We start from the raw sequence: 18,438 nt of genomic DNA on the forward strand, positions 1-18,438 counted from the left end.
GATTTCTTATGTATTACTTTGTTTTGTGATGAAAATTGTGATGTTTTATTTCATCACGCTTTAAAAGAAATGATTTCTTATGTATTACTTTGTTTTGTGATGAAAATTGTGATGTTTTATTTCATCACGCTTTAAAAGAAATGATTTATGTATTACTTTGTTTTGTGATGAAAATTGTGATGTTTTATTTCATCACGCTTTAAAAGAAATGATTTCTTATGTATTACTTTGTTTTGTGATGAAAATCGTGATGTTTTATTTCATCACGCTCTAAAGCAAACGATTTCTTATGTATTACTTTGTTCCGTGATGAAAATCGTGATGTTGTATTTCATCACTCTCGAAAAATTGATTTTTTTATGTATTACTCTGTTTCGTGATGAAAATCGTGATGTTTTATGCCTATTATAGGCCTGTATAGAATGTGAGTGGACAAGTAAAGAGTATTTTGTAGTCACAATGCCAAACATTCATGGCATTGTGATAGTCTTAAAGTTTGGTAACTTCTTGGGTGAGATGTAAAGTGTGTATGATAAATGGAATAATAAATATAGTTGTTACATGCATTTTAAGAAAAAATTCTCATTAAAACAGCATGCTGTTTAGAAAAAATGTATAAAGTGATGATGATGATGATGTCTCCAAAAATATCCCGTTTTTTTTTTTTTTTCTCTAAATCGTGCCGTATCTACTTGAAGATATCGAGCTTTACCTGTGATGATGCTAATGCATGTTCTCTTGAGCACCAGAAACAATTACACAAGGTCGTACAGGTCAAGTTTATCCTTTTTCTGTAGGGCCATTGTGGGATTACATCATTTTGAAGGTCTATGGTCCAAACATGTTTAATAGTGTTACATAATAAAGGACACCATAAATTATGTTTTCAGCATAAACATGATAAGGGACGCACCATAGATTCTGGGGGATGTGAGTTTGGGTCAGGCCGAAGGTGGCAGATTTTTTTTTTCAATTTATTTTATACCTAGGCCTATATGAGTTGGGTGGGATAATTTTTTTTACTCATCAGTGAGGCGCAGTTCTTTTTTCGTCTCACTAGTGGGTGAAGTTTTTTTCTCCAAAACTCCCATGCCCCCCCGTCAGTAGAAATCAAATGGTGTGCTCCTAAAAAAAAGTATCCCTCGTGCGTACCACTGTGGAACATATTGGATGTATGCGTATTTATAGGCATATCTACTTCCTTCTAGAATCTGTGAAGGGGGTACTACACCCCTGGCAAATTATAGCAGATTGGTGACAAGTAAGATATGTATAGTATAGGGGCAAGGACTACAACTACTGCACTGACAATTCAGCAACTCAAGGCAGAAATGACAGAAACAACCGAAAATTGAGCCTCCCTTTATTATGATCACAAAACCTTCCTAAAGTGTTTCTTTTATAGGCTAGAAAGCATTTCAACTGGGAAGTTGTTTCAACATCTTACTAGTTCATAAAATACTCTAAGTACGTATATATTATAGGCTATTTAAGAAACAAAAAATTGACATTCAGTAGACTAAATAACCCCTCTCGACTAATAATTGGGATTACTCCGTTTTGTGAGTGCAAACAATAAACTGAAATAGGTATCTGCCCATTTTTATGCAATTTAATTACAATTAAGGGCCAAGATTGAGTGTAAATGACACAAATTTCAGCTTAAAGAAAATTTTAATTGAAACAGGTTTGTAGGGAAATAGCACGCCGTACTTTGTAGTTTGTGAAACATGCTTTCTGAAATTACTATTTAACGATACTTGAGTGTACGATACGATGATGGTGAAGTGTACGATGATGCACATTGCATGTTTTTTCAAATGTATGTATGATGAAGATGAACGATGTAGACTTTTCGCCACGCATAACGAACTTGAAGTATGTCTGACGAAGTGGATCATGTTGTATGAGGAAGCTGTGCAGGTGGATGTCCGATGAAAAAAATCGGTGATGCACGATGTGGACTTTCGCCACGCATGACGAACGTGTGGCGTGTGTATGATGATGTGAAAGCGTTCGACACTACGTCGTGCGTAACACTGTTCATCGTACACCTTCATCATCAGACATACAATAATGATGAGCCAATGAAAATTTGACGAAGAGTGTGAAATCATCGTGCAACATTTTTTTCACGTCGTGCGTAGTTTTCCAAATTTCATCATCATACAACACATTTTTCATCGTACAACACAAATGTTGTATGATGATGTAACTCTCCATAGACTTGTGTGCAAAATTTCATCATCATACAACAATATCCGATATGGCTTTCCGTAATTTTTACAGTATAGGCATGGTATGTGATCAGATCTATACCAAGTCACAGCACAGATCCTGGAATTTATTTCTAGGGTCTGTTTTCACAACTACTAATCATGCTAATAGTCTCCCACAGTGAAAACATTTAATATGGCCATAAAACTAATTCCCCTTTGTTGTGCCCTCCAGTAATTTACCCAGGTTTTCCAGAAAAAAGAGTATCTGATGTTGGAGTATAGTCTAAGAAGATTTGAATCTATAGACCTAGGTTTTGAATTTACTTGGTTTAATACCTGATCATCATGAAAGATTTCTTACTTCTGTGATCATATGTAGCATAAGTGAAATATTCAACCCTAACTCTAAACCTACAACTACTATAAAAGTAACTATAAACTCAACTATAACTCTAGACTCAACTATAACTCTCTAATTATAACTCTCAATCCAGCTACAATTCTAACTACAACTATAAATGCAACTATAATCCAACTACAATTATAAATGATTATAAAAATGTGATTATAACTATAACTACAATTATAACTACAATGTCAATGATAAAAATACATTTACTCCTGCCATTGAATTGCACGCTTATTCAAATTTACTCAAATAGGTCAAATATTTTCTTCAAATGGAATAGTCTCGTGTTTTATTTGTGATGGTATTTTGAGTCTTGTTCTGGCTCATTTTATCCATAGTATAAGTCAATTCCAGGTGGAAAACCCTGCAACTCTTCAAACGTTGTAATGGCTGACAAATCGAGCCATGGGAGACGCAGATAAACATTCCACTAACACTCTAAAGCGGTGAAGTATGCATAGGAGACAGAGCAATTTGGGGGAATGATCTCCTTTACCGAAGATGTTCGACACCGTGTATGCAGCTTTCACTTTGTTTTTACATTCTTATATTGAAGACGTCGGCCATGGTAGTTAGCAAATATTTACAGTCAATACCCAGGAGGCCAATGTACTGAGTACATAGTACTGGGAAGAAGTACATACAGGAAAGGCTGATTGCCGTGTTATTTATAAATAAACCCAGTGCAGGCATCAACAGAGACCTAGAATCATATGAAGGAAATGGGTGGTTAAGATTATTGTACTCATGAGGTAATTATGTCTGATGATACAACTCTTCCATACCATTAGCACTGCCATATTGCAAAGAAGTGAACAAACCTGCACGACCTTTGAAAGTCGATTTTATTTAAGCCCAAAATGAGGCAACTATTACATTATTCATTATTTGACACAATTTCATTATTTCACAACTTAAAGGTCCGTAACCCGATCGACAGCATCATCCCCGATTTTTTTCATTGTTGATGAGGTTTTGGTATCACATAATAGATACTATTTTTCTCATTACTATCCTGAAATTTGACGCTCCAAGTCGATGTATTTCCGGAGAAATCATGAAACACAGCGGTTTTTACAGGTTACCAGTTGTTCGCATTTTACACGACACGGGAGTTTTGGGTAGTCATAGAATGAAATCGGAATAGATTCGGAAGACTTCACCCCAGTACCAATTCGTCCGCAAAAAATGCATCAAATAGGCCCCCTAATGTCAAACTATAGATGGCGCTATAATGATATAAAACAAAAAACAAAAATAAAGAAATACATAAAAGGCGAAATAAATAAGGAAACATGATCTATATTGTCAAGCATGATACGAGGAATATGAAAAAAATTATGAGAGCACCTCCCCCCCCCCCATTAAAAAATTAGTTAAAAAATAAAACAAAGAAAAATCATAAATATGTGAAAATGTGTATCATATAGCTAAAAATAAAGAAATAATTAAGCGAAGTAAATACAGCATGGGCTATCTTGTCAAGAATGATAATGAGCGCGGTGATATGTAATGTTTTTTAAGATTAATCAGTATGAATAGAGGGTATAAAAGTGTACAGGGGCGAGCCGGTTTTCAGTGCCAAGGCGAACACTTCCTGTTTCCACCGGGACATGCGCTCGGCCGTTGTTTCTGGATGCCTGACCAGAATGCAATTCACGCGTACCAGTGTATTGGCTTGCTAATATGCTAATTATTTACATTTATGCTGAAATTGTTCCCGTTTTCTCACATAGATGGATAAAGGGGACAATATTTGACACTGTATGTAAGTTTGAAGAGAATCCATATCCTAAACCGATAGGGTTACCGCCCTTTAATGGTAGAAGATAGTGTTAAAACACGAATTCCTGCTAAATGCAATATATTAAGCACCTGAAAACTTTGTCTTATGTAACAATATCAAAAACGGTTGGAATCGACTAAGAATCGACTTTCACGTCTATTTTTTTTTTGCCCTATAGCTTGAACGATCTGGGTTTAAAAGACATAGCAATTTTGTAAACCGTGATGCTCTATCATAATATTTACATAGTACAATGTAAAACACTCTACACATTTCTCTATACTTAAAAACACCACTAAACGTAGCCGTATACATCCTTCGCGGTATGAAATATGAATATCTAATTGACAGTGATTGGATCATTGCAGATATTAAGTATATAAGTGGTTCATCCTACACTCCCTCGAGGTGTTTTCAGATTAATATTATTATTTGTTTCCGTGTAATATAAACAACGGCAGCAGTAGCATACGTGTTTATCTTAAACTGCCATCCATAGCGAACGTAAGACTCTAGCAACATTGTAAGCTAAACATTCACAAGCTCGGAATCTGTTGAGATAAATATTTACTACGAAGATGGTCCTCTCTATTTTCATTTACATTCACTCTTTGAATAGTTTTAACTATTCAAAGAGTGAATGTAAATGAAAATAGAGAGGACCATTTCTCAATTAATAATCTCAATTGAACTTGAAACGAAAGTGATGACGTGTAATAAAAATCATTAGTAATTTACTAATTTATTATGTAATAGCATTATCCGAGTTAGAGTTGTTAAACGATGGTATTATTTGGTGCAATATTCAATGTCAACCAGTCTTCAGTATCGAGTGAATTTGATATCAGCATCACATTATAAATTTGAGAAAAGACCGTGAAAATGTTCCAGGGCTGTCGCATTACTTCACATTATGTAAGGAATTATCTGGCTGTCCACAATTTGTAATTGTAATTTGTGTTACTTATATTAATTCATAGACTATGATTGATTGCACAGAAATGCAAAGTGTATTACATTCAAACAGAAATAACCCAGCAAACACAAAACGTTTTCGACATCATTCCCAAAAGGTTATAAAAGGTTGTCAGAAAACGTTTAAACGTCGGGTTATATAAAGGGTATATTAAGAGTATAAAACGTTTTCATAACCTTAAAAAACATTTTTTGATAATCTACTGCTCAGCAAACAAAAATGTTTTACAGAAAACGTTTAAATGTCGGGTTATATAAATGGTATAAAAACGTTTTAATAACATTCCAAAAACATTCCTGAAAACATGAAACAAAACTTTCTAAGCAGAATGTTATTTTGGGGTTGAAAAAATATTTTGCGAAAAATGTTTGCCAAAAATATTTTCAATATTTTTAAAAACGTTTTTATGACCTTTATATAACCCGACATTTAAATGTTATTAAAAGGCTTTGAAAAAAACATTTTAAGAACATTTCTGTGTTTGCTGGGTTCAAATATTTCAACATAATGTTATTTAAGTATTGACACAATATTTGGCAAAAATGTTTGCAAAAATAGTTTACAATAACATTTTTTGAAAACATTTCAAAATATTGTTGTAGTGTGTTTTCAGACAAAACGTTTTAAAACGTTATCATGACCTTTATATAACCCGACATTTTAATGTTATTAAAACGTTTTACTTAAACCAAAGGCCAAAATATAACTTATTTAAAACGTTTTTAAAACGTTTTTGTGTTTGCTGGGAAGTTGAATATTTTATTAAAGTGTGCTAGTAAAGGGTAATTAACACAAGTATTACCGTTCACTTAGATTAAAAATCCTCAGGGAGTAATATATAGAAACAGAAAGTTGAACAGAATTTTCATGATCATTGTCTTTCGTCATGGATATTTTAAGCGATCACATACCGCGTCGGGTACGAAAATAAAATACTGTCCATACATACCTTTAATCTTTACAATTTTTCCTACTTTGGTCATAATATTTTTTTCTACTTCTTGTGTTTACGTATCCAAAAATAAAATTACATTATAGTAAGCCCTTTGGCAATTTCTGAAAACTTGGACTGCGCATCAACATCCGGGTGTGTTTGAGAGATAAACGACTCATCTCCTCCATTGACGAAGCGTGTGATGAACCGCGCCTGGAAGGAATCCCCCAATGATTTTGCTTTCCCGTATTCACACTAGCAGTTTCTAGCTAGCTCATCAAAACTTTCATTTTTCTTCTGCAGGAGTTCAGAAGACATCAAGACCAATAAATTTGCAAACCACATGCAGGAAGTGTTTCTTACAACGTGCAAAGTTGACTCTCATTGAAATACTGTGGCGAGTCCTCAATTTTTATCTTCCGAGCATATTACCCACACTGCATTTGAACTGAAACTGCGAAAGGGTTTTATTTTAGTGAGGTACGTACATGTACCATAAAAATAGTTCGTCTAGCACTATAACAAAGTGAGCAAATCAAATTTCAGAGCTAAAGTCAAACTACTGAATGACGGTGTGCTCTAATGGGGTATGCAATAATGCAGGTTTAATTAAATTCACCTATGCACTTGAACTTGCAATAATTGATCATTCAATGGTTTGCTTTAACAGCTTCAAATAAAACGTATTATTTTGTCCAGAGCTAGGTAATAGACTTTGACACAAAATGTTCTTACAATGTTGGCAAAATCATTGGCTTTAGGCTTTAATTGTATAAACGTTTTCATGTTCACATATCACATGATCGCCCATAGTGCCCTAGTGCAATGAATTGTGGGTGAGTTAGTCTTTCTAGTCTTTCAGGGTAGAGATTCCTGGAGGGATCATTGACATTCTTTGTTTATATTCTTACCATTTTATTGTCAAGTGTCTAAGTATCAAATTCAAACTCTTGTTCCAAATACGCATGAATGTGTTTTCCATATAAGCGATATCTATCGCGGCTTCTTCACCAAGAGACACTTTAAAAGATAGAATCAATACGTTCAAATAAATGCAAACACTCATTACCAGCCATTGCGGTCTCCTTACTACTCATATGTAATTTACGTCATCTTATTTTTAGTCTACGTTCATTGATTCAATCGCCAGAAGTACGAGTGAATGTAAATATATTTCAATCAATGATGGTAGAGCAACATCTTCGCGGACAAAATGAAGCTATTAAAAGCTTCATTTAAAAACATATTCCGAGCTTGTCAATGTTAACTAGAACTATAATCCCAATTGCTGAGTTATTCTCTTCGACACTGTACACGCAAGCATGGCAGAGATTTGAAAAAACCCGCGCATCAAATTTGACGAACTTTTTGTAAACTCCGTTTGATCAGAATCGTTTTCTGCCTTTGACCTTTCCCGTCAAGTCAGAAATTCCAAAGCATTACTTAGTGTGAGAGTAACCACCTAGAAAAGATTTTGTTGCAGATATAAATCAATATTTTTAATGTCTGATATACCCATTTTCAGATCTAATTATGCTCTTTCATGTTATTAACCTATTTCCTGTGACAAACTAGTGACTGGTCGACGTATGCAAACTTTATTAAGTAAATTTCAGTCACACATTCAAAGACATATATTACCAGGAGCTTAATTGTCCATAATGCCAACAAGACTAAATGTTGAAAACCCGGTTTAAAAATACATTTACCTCGTTTGCATATTAATTAACATAGATTGTAAGTAACTGATTTGCATGGTTAATCACTCTTCGTGTACATCTATTTGATTCCACACTAAAAATCAGTATAAAATCTTATCATCACACCCTGTGTTAAATGTACTATTGGCATTATTTTTGCATGGTTCATTTTTGCAGCTTTTTGTCGTCTGTAATTTGGACACAATGAATTGCCTATCATTTTTGGTATATTTTTTTTTCATTCCCTTATTTACTTAAGTCGACAAAGATACACATATGACTTGTATTACATAATATCAATGCTACTGGTTCCGTAAAGTATCAAATGAAAAGCCTTCTAAGCCCTAAAAAGTTACTCATTTGTCATTTTAGCATTGACGATTTTCGAACAACTCTAAATTTACAATATGTGACCGTCCACGGCGAATGAGCCGTAAATTCCTCCCCCGGTCAATTTTGTTTTATTTCGTGTTTAAAAAATAAACATCATAAACTTAAAAATGTTATATCATTTGACTTCAAACGATATCCAGAAGCGGGGTTATGGTTTGTTAAACTTTGCTCCTTCAACAAAATTATAGCTTTTTACGTTTTTACATGTGTCTCTTTTTCCACATTGCTGGCAATAAATATCAAACAGTCATAATTGGCGGTCATTTCAAATCATCCCCAAGTCAACGAGGTTTAAGAAAGTTCTCTCATTGTTAATTGTTGGTTATGCATACCTGTACAAAATACAATGCCTGGTAACCCACCACTTGAACAGGATTTAGCAAAAGCAAACAAAGACCAGAGCTATTAAAAGTTCTATAGCCATCTAAGGTAGAAGCTTATTATCCACTTCAACAATAGGATTATTGATTAGTTTTTAACTATCAAAATGAGACGGATGTCGGGCAGCTTAAGATACCGATGAATATGACCTTCGTACACATTTTACACCGTAACTCAGAATACAATTTAGGGAATTTACGGCTCATTTGTGCTGCCGGGTCACATATCACGAAACACTGTTTTTAAGATTTCATAAATTTTAAAGATTTTAATGAAATAATATTTGCTCGCTGAACTTGTTTTAGGGGTGTTGCGTCTACTAGCTTTCAAACTGAAGTAGAGTAAATAGCAAATGTTTGGTGAAAACACCCCAAGGATAAAATATACAAAGCCACTTGATGGTTTCACTGTAAATTAGAGATGCGTCAATGGATTACCATTTACATCCACACGTTGTGAGCATATAGTAAAGACTTTGGTAGAACGCTTTACTGTACTTTCAAATATTATGTAAACATTATTACTATTCAATATTGTAAAGTCTTTGTCGTGAAGACTTCGATGAGGCCGCACGAGATTGTTTAGATCTTAGTAAGATGCGCTATACTAATATTATCTTTGTGTAATTTACCCCAGTACTACCTGGTGCTATTGTGTTCCAGACTTTGCTGATACTTCTCCAGCATACTAATCATCCTAGGGCTAATTCATACTCCATATTCTTTGTCAAATATTCAAAACAACAAGTTTTTGTTATTAAATGCGTTTTCAACATTCCGAAAACGAGTACACGAGAGGGAATAATATTCTTCTGTCAACTTGCTGAAGTATGGTAAATCACACAACATATCTGTCAATGCAAATGTGAATATATGTGGCCTGTTTCCTGGAAAAGTGAGTTATTGGTGACAGTAGCACCATTTTGGAAATGTTTATCGGTGCAAGGATTGTACGCAAAGGATATATAAATTTCTGATGCTTCTCCAGTATACTAATCATTCTAGAGCTGATCATACTCCACAATTATATTTTATGACTAGAAATAGATTGAATAACGAATATTTCTTGGGTGGAAATCTAACGTAAAGAGATGTGATCGCGTCCTCCCATATTTGGGAAATTTTAGCATAGGGGAAATGTATTTTCGAGCTTAAAATTCTACGGTCATGTTACTGGATTTGCTTCTGAATATGAAAGAAAATTAATATTTTAACCTAATTGCCTGGTAGTCGATATCTCTTGGAATAAGTTTAATTTAGAATTAGAATCACATTGTGGCCTCACCCCATCCCCCTTCTGTAGCCATTTTCGATGGCCGGTCATAAGCCACACCTAAGGTGCTGGGGTAAAAATGTTATCACTAAAATCAGCTTAAAGGATGGATCTACGATTAGCTCTTGTCGTCTGGGCGTAAACACGAGCGTTGTTTTAGTTTTAGTTTTGTGCCGGGGATAGAACCTCTGTATTAGGGTTAAATATCGGGTTATATCAAGGGTATGAAACGTTTTAATGACATTCAGAAACATTTGTCAAACTTCATGCAAAACATTCTAACATATTGTTATTAAGAATTGAATGAATATTTTGAAAGAAAATGTTGAAGCAATTTGTAGAATGTTGTTATAGTTATGTAACTATAACACTGTAAATATAAAACGTAAAAAACAATATTTTCATAACCCGGTATTTAAATCTTATTAAATTGTTTTGACCAAAACCGAAACGCGTTTATTATACATGTACGTTTCGTTTCGTTTTGAAAACATTTTTGTGTTTGCTGTGTATAGTGCCTATAGTTTAGCTATATCACTATGCCATTGGGCATAAAGACCATGTACAAGTAGAAGAACACAAATTCAATGTTTATACAAAGATAGCATACAGGTGTGTATTCTTCGTGTCGTTGCATATTGGACTTGTTGGCTTAATTTTAGTACGTTTTTCAATATAACAACTCAGTAAAGTAGTGAACTCAATAATAAGAAAATTACGATACGATTTCATGCTGAAATATTTGAAACGTGCTTGAGCGTAAACATAATACCATTGATCTGAAGAAAATATGTCCAAGATTATGATAAAAGATAAAACAGTGTAAAATATGAGCCACAATAAGCGTGAACTTATTACGACTGATATAGATCATTGAGTTTTCCCGTAGGCTATCATGGTCAATAACATATATTTGTACGTGCAAAACATGCAGATGTAGAAAAGCCCCTAGGATGTATAAGGTAAAACTATGAGGTAATCGGCATAGTAGAAGTATGGGAGCCACAAGTGCGAATAATATTATGATCATAATCGTTGGTTCTAGTTTTTTAATTGAGGTACATTTGTGTTGCTGTTATGCTGGATAAATGATAATCGTACTGTTGTATTATAATTTTCATGTAGTATTTTATATTGTTAACATACAACTCAACATTTTGAATTAAGCCACATGTGTTTCGTTTTGAGCAGATTGCATGGTGTTATTGATGCTTTTAATACAGTATTTTAAAAGTGTGATATAATAGACGGTAGTTGACGATGATATTCCGGCATTTGGTAAAATAACGTTGATACTGTATTTGCTACATGTGACATTTATGATATTCAAATAAATAATGTTTATACACAGATGGCATAGAGGTGTGTATTCTTCGTGTCGTTGCATACGGTATTGGACTTGTTGGCTTAATTTTAGTACGTTTTTCAATATTACAATACGATACGATTTCGGGTTTTTTTTTCATGCTGAAATATTTGAAACGTGCTTGAGCGTAAACATAATACCATTGATCTGAAGAAAATATGTCCAAGATTATGATAAAAGATAAAACAGTGTAAAATATGAGCCACAGTAAGCGTGAACTTATTATGACTGATATAGATCATTGAGTTTTCCCGTAGGCTATCATGGTCAATAAACATATAAAAAGGAGTCATTTTTTATGTCCTCATAATATTAGCTTGCCAATGATATCATGTTGTTTTTGTAATAGACCTGTCCTTTAAGCTATAAACATGAATAAGTTTAGCGCAATGCATTGTGTAATCGATATTTCCTGATTAGTCAAGGAAATTTGCCCGGACTGTTTAGGTCATAATTTACATAATCTATCTTGTCTCAAGAAGTTGTTAAATCCATTTTGCATAGTAAACCACCAACGATGTACTGAAAGAAAATGTAAGAAAATTAACGTGTTTGCTTCTTAAATGAAAATCAGAATTTGAAACGTGCAAGAATGTAAACATTGATTTGTTATACTGCCACTAAGCCCAAAATTATAATAATGTAAATTGTGATTCCTAGAATCCCAAGAATTGTAATATAAATTGTATTTGAAAAGGTGCCCAAGATTTTCAACAGTATAAAATATGAGCCAGAAGAAGCGTGAAATTTTTATGATTTATTTAGATCATTGAGTTCCCGTAGGCCAGTATGGTCAACATCATCTATTAGTACGTGCAAATCATGCAGATCTAGAAAATCCCCTAGGATTTATGGCATATGAAGCAATATTATGAATTTTGTAGAAGTACGGGAGCCACAAGTGTCATCGAAGTGTGTGAATTCATATCCTAGTAAGATGTTTTTTTAATGCAGCAGTGTTGTTTATTTATTTTCAAATCAAATATTTAGAATTTTCTCAGAATGGCTCTCATTCATTTGACTTTAGAAAACTTTTTATGGAAATGCAAGACATCTATTTGCTGTAGTAACAGCTATCGACGGGTAGAATAATGAGAGATGTGTTAAATATAGATTTTCTTTTCGTCCCTTGTCCACTGTCCACTCCGTATGATTTCAAGTCGCCGAAACTGTTGACATTTCGAGAAATCCATAATTGGAAAATGCGTAATGGACTCTCAAAACTACATACAACCACACAATTTATACGCTTTCAGAGTGTCTATAAAATATGGTAAAATAACTGCTTAACTTGAATGGAATTCAATAGAAATGGGTTCCATGTGTTGATAGGTAAGTAATGGACACAATGACATTAGGGTGATATGTCGCCAAATTAATGTATGCGACTGCGACTGCTGGTAAATATACTGTTGATCTTGTTGTTTAAGTCACATATCAACTGAATCGGGGCCACAGAGCAACTCAAAACATTATGCATGCAAGATAGAGCACAAAAATGGATCAGGTTAGAAAAATAAGATTTTTTTTTTAATTTGTTCAAAACTTAATATTTTATTAAGATTTTATTTTCGAGTGTTCAAAAGTACAGAGCATAAAGTTGTGGTTGATTTACACATTTGAAATCAATAGTTTAACACCTAAACAATGCGAGTATCGAATCAAGTAAATATGGGTCCGAATTTCGTGATTATTTATTTATTTATTTTTTATTTAACCTGGGCTGACCAATCAATGCACTGACTGTTCTCCCTTGGTTTAACTAAAAACCTTTAAAAAAGGAAATAAAAATGAATTTGCCGTTTCAGCTGACATGGACGCGCTAAGAAAAACGAACGCGCACGGGAACTTTGAGACATAGCTTTGTTAGTCTCAGAGTAAATAAAATCAAATAAAAAGTTGATCATTTTTAATGCAATCATATTCAAATACACCGATGTCATTACTTAATTGAGCAACGTATGTTGGGAAGACGATCATTTCATTTTTGAACCACTTCTGGCGAACACGGATGGCTTACTCCTTCTACATATATTTAGATTCCTACTGGGATCGCTGACATATATAATTTATATATACTCATCAAGAAAGCAAGTATCAAATTCAGAACCCTTGTTGCAATAACCGACATTTTTATAATATTATGGTTTCTTCAAAGCTAAAACTTAAAGAAAAGATAAAGTCAAAACATGGTCTTGTCCTTTCTGTTTAGTTTAGTTTGGAATTATTTGATTTTTTATTGATAACAAGAAAAGACAGCGACATGGATGAAGTTGACAATATAATTATAGTGTATGGCGCTATGGGTTTCGGGTTTTTTTTCCTGCATTAGTGAAACCAATGTGTTTTGCATTCTTAAACACCTGAAATGATAAAAAAAAAATTGATTGGTTCCATTCTTTTCTATGCTTTCTGTGGTTCCCACGAGGGGTCGAAGGTCACAGTGGGGACAAAACTTGAACATAGTCCGGTCATACTGTAAGGTATCTCAAATTGTTCATCTCATCACAGGGAATAAAAAAAGTGAATTGAAGACCTGAGCGGAAGAAGACCGTAAGTCCACGTGGCCCCTCAACATGTAAACACTAAAGTTGCGTATAGTTTCGTATAGTTTGGTAATGTTTTTAATTGTTTTATACATGTTCAGGGGCCAAAACAAATCTTTCACAACCTTTTTCACCCTGGAACATGTTTTAAACATAAAACCCTAAGAAATTATTCGTAACTTTAGTGTATACATGTTGAGGGGCCAAGTGAACTTACGGTCTTCTTGCGCTCAGGTCTTCAATTGTCATATTTTTCTAAGGTGCTTAGTTCAAACGTTCAGGTCGAATAGGTCAAATGTCACCAATTCCATACACAAATTTAAAAAATGGTCCGATTTCTTCGAAACTGGTCTCAAATGACTCCCCTTAACATAAGAAATCTCAAACATATAATTAATTCTCAATGTTGGTGCATTTTCGTATTGTCATGTCCCCTTCAGACTTCATGCATCCTAAGTCCAATAGAAATATGTACAAGCATAACGTTTCACCCACGATTTAATCCGATTCTTAGATTATACAGGCTCAAATAAATTATTTTCCTATTTTGGTTTGCCGAGAGGAGTAATTTAAGACTAATTTCGATTGAATCGGTGCATTTTGAAAATTTGGCTTCTGTGCATGAGATGTTTGACATTTGACTTTATTACTCTATTACTGAACTATGCACCCTAAGTGAAATATGACAATTGATATTTTTTATTCCTAGCAATGAGAGGAAGAATATGAGGCATAGGCTAGCACATCATAGAACGAAGTTTTAATTTTGGCCTTTAATATTATGACCTTCGACACCTCATGGGAAGCATAGAAAAAAATGGAAACCATTCTAGTTTTATCCTTTGCGGTGTATGGATATCAAAAATATTTGTTACCTCTAATGTAGGAAAGCTAGATGCTAACTCAAAAATCACCCAATAGCGCCATGCACTAATATACTGACATAGCACACAACCATAGAAAGTGTTCCAATGACTTCAGTTTTTAATTGATTAGGAGCGTCTCACCGCGAATGCAATTTTGCTATACACCCACACCAGTAATTCAATGAAGGTGTTCGATGTCAGGTTTAATGTTAAAATGTAAGCTAGCGCATCCATTGTAACGACCAAATAACAATAGCTTTATCAAAGTAATCTTGATGTGCCAGCGTAAGTCAATCTCGGGGGAAATTGGGTATATTGTTTCAGATTATCGACACAGAATGAAAAAACCTTTCTAGTTCATTTAGCTTGTGACTTTTTTTCTACACGTCTAATCTTCCAGAATTTGACTTGCTCCTACTGTTGTATATTGAAAGTGTAGTAGAATACATTAATAGTAAAATTAAAGTATCGTCTTTTCAAGTACGTAAATATTATATAATTATAAACATGATAAAAGAAGAATGTTTTTCTAGTAACATATAAAATTATTTTTGATGTATAAACCCTTACTAACTTAGAATAATTAGATATCTATCGGGGTGTTAATGATGTAAATGATTCATAATTATCATTGTAGTTACATTGAGCTCTACGTGAGCTTATTGTATATCCAAAGATAAAATCTCCCGGTCACGGCTTTTTGATGTAATTTAAAACTGAGTCATTTAAAAGAAAATTTGAACAATGATGGTGCTATTTATCTTAAATCTTGTTTGCATCTTTACAAGTGATAGACGCTTGTATTTTGGTATTAGAACATCAGAAAAAAGACAAACAAATGGCAAGGATTTTTTCAAAAAACTTTTTATCATGAAATGTAAGAAATAAGTCATATTATTTGGGTAATCTAAATTTAAAATATATGTAAATAGCGCCCTCAATTTTCACTCAAATGCACAGTTTATAGAATAAAAATTACCACAAACAAGCAGAAAAGATTCAAGGTCACGCATTACGTAAATGAGTGAACAATTTTAACACAAAATAGTACAAAAAGCGACATTATGAGTTTTGTGACGAATAAATATGTGTTAGCGGTGTCTATTCTGTGTATTGTGTTCACTCATTTACGTGATGCACAATGGTTCCCACTTCGATCGCATAATATGGTGCTAAGCATCACATCAAGACATGTAGTCTATAGCTTAGCAATAATCTTCTAATGAATAACATAAATAAGTTACGCGTTTGAACATGTCTTTTACCTTTTCCTCATTACTATAAGGATTAAAATTAAGTCCATGTAACCTTTTTTAAACAGTTGTATAAACAATAGAGATTATCCGTGTTCTATAAGCTGCATATCATGTCAGTGACAGCTATACCTTGTTTAGGACTTTCAAAAGAAGTACCTGAAACCATCACTGTTTCAAAATAGCCCGCCAAAGTCATACATGTAACTCCGAGGTCGTGCATTGAATTGGTTTGAGTACCTTTTGTTAGAAGTCACATGAGTAAAGTGGATAAACGTTATTGAAATAAGCAAATTCGGAAAAACATATTATAGTAAAGCAAATATCTGTTGTTACGATCACTTGATTTTCAATGTACACAGGGATACACTTTACAATATATATTTGCTATTAGTAGTATATATACATGTATGTTTTATTCATAAGTAACACACACAATTAATCAGAAAGTAGTGTTGACTAATGTTCAGCTATTGAAACCGAATCATAATAATTTGTGATACAACGGTCAATCACTTTGTCAGTACACTGCCATAATGATACATGGAGTGAAAAACTACTGTAAGACTTACTGTTAAATATGTTAAATATGTTATGATATGGGTTAATGTTAATGACATTTAGAGGAAAAAATTATGTGTTGAATTTTCTATAAAGATATGAAGGAAACGAAACAAATACTCGACTAATAAATAAACGGAAACATTATTATGAATAATGGAATCTGCTAATTTTAACACAGATGATTTTATAATTGTTAAAACAATTATAAAATCATCTGTGTAGGGACGAGTTTTGTTAGCTTTATTGGATACTGAAATACAACATCGATATTTAGACTAATCAACTCCTTCTACATACATTGCATAACTCTACAACATAAGGGAAAGAAATGCGATTATTTTTACCTGACTTTTGAACGACTAAACGAAACTAATCAGGACTATTATTGTACAGCTTTTACAAAATACCCGGATGCAATACAATATTGTTTTGAATATTCTATCGCGATCGCGCGTCACCATGGTCCCATCACCATCACACGTCACAACACTATAATTGCTCGGAGATTTTGAAACAAGTAAAACAACAAACTAAAGTCTTATTTAATCTGATAAAGTTGTAAATATTTGGTCTTTGGGGGAAGGAAAAATAAGAAAACAATATGGTCAAAAGATAAGCTTACAATACACATTGATTAGGCCCGGTCATGCTAGACTATGTAGGTAAGCTTAAAATTGTATTTTACCGCATAACAAAAGATATATATGTAATAATAATATTGAATGGCTTATTGTTGGGTGATACAAGACTATACTGCACTTGCTAAGAATGCCGGGATGAAATGGCCTGAATATGGGTTCTCACTCATTGTCAGGTAAGGGCAACCATAGTATCATATAGTGTTGTAATCAAGAAGACTTACACAGTGTCGATGTGAGCTATATAAAATTCGCTCATAATTTTGTAGAGCCACTGTGAGTTTCTGATTGCCTTTTCCAATTTCCTGACCAATATAATATGTTTATCTGAAGGAAGTATATACACTAAGCCAAAAAAGAAACTTATAATTTTTCACAAGGTCGTATCTGAAAATGCTGTCCATCAAAATTAACCAAAATTACACACAGGATTGCCTCAATAGTCTACTCTAAACACATGTCAGTAACCAATCAGTTGGCCAACTGACACAATAGCAAAATACACTGATATGGAACAGCTTCCTGGACCACATTCACAGCCCTATTGGCACAGTAAACAAAATCTGTGAGAATGGCATCTTGAATCACAGGTCACAAACTTACCAACAGATCACAAACTTACCAGGATCATCATGTCACATGTCCAAACAAATAATGAAGTCCTTTAGTAACGGGTATGTCCACCGTGCGCTTGCACGCATGTTGTGCACCTGCTTCTCATGCTTCCAACCAAGTTCCTGATGACATCCTGGGGAAGATCATGAAGATTGCCCAGTGCTTCCCGTTACTTAAGGACTTCATTATTTGTTGAACATGTGACATGATGATCCTGGTAAGTTTGTGATCAGTTTGTATCTGTTGGTAAGTTTGTCACCTGTGATTCAAGATGCCATTCTCACAGATTTCGTTTACTGGGTGCCAATAGGGCTGTGAATGTGGTTCAGGAAGTTGTTCCATATCAGTGCATTTTGCGGTTGTGTCAGTTGGCCAACTGATTGGTTACTAACATGTGTTTAGAGTAGAGTATTGAGGCAATCCTGTGTGTAATTTTAGTTAATTTCGATGGACAGGATTTTAAGATATGACCTTGTGAAAAATTATAAGTTTCTTTTTTGGCTTAGTGTATATATATGAA

This window comes from Amphiura filiformis, chromosome 17 (assembly GCF_039555335.1).
Source record: "Amphiura filiformis chromosome 17, Afil_fr2py, whole genome shotgun sequence".
Lineage (NCBI taxonomy): Eukaryota > Metazoa > Echinodermata > Ophiuroidea > Amphilepidida > Amphiuridae > Amphiura > Amphiura filiformis.